The 3,123-nt window shown below is 48.1% G+C and overlaps 1 pseudogene; it reads left to right on the top strand.

Moving 5' to 3' along the window:
• The first annotated feature begins 1,366 nt into the window (after nt 1–1,366).
• LOC102726360 (keratin, type II cytoskeletal 8 pseudogene) lies at nt 1,367–2,752 on the top strand (annotated as a pseudogene).
• The last annotated feature ends 371 nt before the right edge of the window (nt 2,753–3,123 follow it).

The raw sequence follows: 3,123 nt of genomic DNA, 5'->3' as shown, positions 1-3,123 counted from the left end.
AATAATTCAGCATTTTTTAATTGTGCCACTGATAAGATAACTGAATAAGTAAATGAAAATTTCCAAGTGCCAAGTACAGATATCCAATTTGCAGTTCTCACCAAAACCCATTAAATCCAGGTGGATAAAATGTCCATTGTAAATACTGTACATAATATTGTACAGAATTTGCCGAGAAGATATAAGCTAAATTTTTCAAGTCACCTATCAGAATTATTGTTGACCCAATATATGCTCTGTGTTAAGGTGATAAAAATAGAAATTTTAAAAATTAGCTTTCTGCGGGCGCCTGGGTGGCTCAGTCGTTAAGCGTCTGCCTTCGGCTCAGATCATGATCCCAGAGTCCTGGGATTGAGTCCCACATTGGGCTCCTTGCTCGGCAGGAAGCCTGCTTCTCCCTCTCCCACTCCCCCTGCTTGTGTTCCTGCTCTCGCTATCTCTCTCTCTGTCAAATAAATAAATAAAAATCTTTAAAAAAAAAAAATTAGCTTTCTGCAAATTTCTTAGTTACCAAAAAATATTAGAAAATAAATGGAGGGGTGCCTGGCTGCGTCCATCAGGAGAGCATATGACTCTTGATCTGGGGGTTGTGGGTTTGAGCCCCACGTTGGGTATAGAGATTACTTAAAAAAATAAAATTTTTTAAAGAAAAAAGAAAAAGAAAAGAAATGAATTTTCTTCTGTTGTTTTGACAATACTCATTATAATATCTAAACAGTGTCTCCTTGCCCCAACTTAAACCAGGCAAAAATCCATATTCCATATACCATAAGTTTTTTTTTAAGATTTTATTTTGGGGGCGCCTGGGTGGCTCAGTAGGTTAAGCAGCTGCCTTCAGCTCAGGTCATGATCTCGGGGTCCAGGATTGAGCCTGCATCGGGCTCCCTGATCAGCGGGGAGTCTGCTTCTCCCTCTCCCTTTGCCCCTCCCCCACCCCATCCTCCACCCCCTGCTCGTGCTCTCTCTCAAATAAGTAAAATCTTTAAAAAAAATTTATTTTTAAGTAATCTGTACACCCAGTGTGGGGCTCAAACTCACAACAATGAGATCAAGAGTCATATGATCTACTGACTAAGCCAGCCAGGCACCCCCATGATAAGTTTTATATGAGGTATCTCATTTATTCCTTACAAGAACCCCCTGCTCATATCATCCACATTTTACAAATGAAAAATGAAGTAATGTACAAGACTGCACAACTGATAGGTGGTAGAGTTTTGATTTGAACCTAGAGCTTGTATGTTTAAGAAAATTGCACTGGCTCTTACATTTAAAAAACTAAAAAGCCCCCACATAGAAGCAGCTTCTTGTGTCCTTCTCGAACCTCTTTAGGTTCAGCCTACTCGCCTCCACTCTAGCCTCCACCATGTCCATCAGGGTGACCCAGAAGTCCTACAAGGTGTCCACCTGCAGCCCCCGGGGCCTTCAGTAGCCACATGTATGCAGGTGCACCCGGCGCTCACATCAGCTCTTCAGCCTTCTCCTGTGTGGCCTGAGCACCAGCGTGAGTATGGTCTGGAGCCACAGTGGGGCCGAGGGTATGAGGGGCATCACTGTTAGCTCCGTGAACCAGAGCCTGCTGAGTCCCCTTAAGCTGGAGGTGGACCCCAGCATCGAGGCTGTGCACCCCCAGGAGAAGGAGCAGTTGGAAACCCTTGACAAGTTCGCCTCCTTCATCAAGGTGTGGCGCCTGGATCAGCTGAACAAAATTCTGGAGACCAAGTGGAGCCTCGCGCAGCAGCAGGAAACAGCTCGGAGCAACAAGGACAACATGTTCAAGAGCTATGACAACCACCTTTGGTGGCAGCTGGACACCCTGGGCCAGGAGAAGCTGAAGCTGGAGGTGGAACTTGGCAACATGCAGGGACTGGTGGAGGATTCAAGAAAAAGGAGGAGGAGGAGATCAAACAGCATGCAGACATGGAGCATAAATGTGTCCTAATCAAGCAGGATGTGGACGACACTTACATGAACAAGGTAGAGCTGGAGTCCCACCTTGAAGGGCTGACTGACAAGATCAGCTTCTTAAGGCAGCTGTATGAAGAGAAGATCAGTGAGCTGCAGGCCCAGATCTCAGACACGTTTGTGCCTGCTCCATGGATCTGGACAGCATCATTGCCCAGGTCAAGGTCCAGGACAAGGACATCACCAACCACAGCCAGGCTGAGGCCTACACCATGTACCAGATCAAGTACGAGGAGCTGCAGATATTGACTGGGAAGCACAGGGATGACCGCTGTCACAGGAAGATGGAGATTTCTGAGATGAACCAGAACATGAGCCAACTCCAGGTTGAGATGGAGGGCCTCAAAGGCCAGAGGGCTTCCCTGGAGGCCGCCACCAATGATGCAGAGCAGTGTGGGGAGCTAACTGTTAATTAAGGACGCCAATGCCAAGCTGGCTGAGCTGGAGGCTGCCCTGCAGTGAGCCAAGCAGGACCTGGCGTGGCAGCTGCATGAGTAACAGGAGTCCATGAATGTCAAGCTGGCCCTGAACATCGAGATCACCACCTCCTGCAAGCTGCTGGAGGGCGAGGACAGCCAGCTGGAGTCTGTGAGGCAGAAGATGACTACTCACGTGGGCTGAGCTCAGCCTACAGGGCCCTCATGAGCCCTGCCCTCAGCTACAGCCTTAGCTCCTTCCAGTCCAGCTTCAGCTGCGGGAGGTCTCCAGTTCCTTCAGCCAAGTCAGCTCCTCCAAGACCATGGTTGTGAAGCTGGTGTGCAAGTCATCTGATGTCCGGTCCAAGTGAACAGCCACTGTGATCCCTTCCAGCCTCCCTGCTCCTGAGGCTGCCACAGAGCCTTTGGGGGAAGGAGTTATGGAGGTTGCATCAGGAACAAGACACACACCTGAGGCTCAGCCTCAGCCCTCAGCCTACCCTTGGGGGTGTCTACTGCCTTGGGTACCCCCTCTTGCCCATGCCCCCCTCTTGCCCATGCTCTGCCAACCCCTCCACCTCAAAATTTTAAAATAAATAAATAAGTAAAATAAAAAACTAAAAAGCAGAAACACACAAACAGGAAACCTACTTAAAGAACAACCTAGGATCACAATGTTTAACATCAAGTTTCGTTGGCTAGACCCCTCCAAATATATCCTAAATCCAACAACCTCTCACCT

Source organism: Leptonychotes weddellii, chromosome X, assembly GCF_054177405.1.
Source record: "Leptonychotes weddellii isolate Sample4059 chromosome X, ASM5417740v2, whole genome shotgun sequence".
Lineage (NCBI taxonomy): Eukaryota > Metazoa > Chordata > Mammalia > Carnivora > Phocidae > Leptonychotes > Leptonychotes weddellii.
This window is presented reverse-complemented; position numbering and strand designations above follow the sequence as displayed.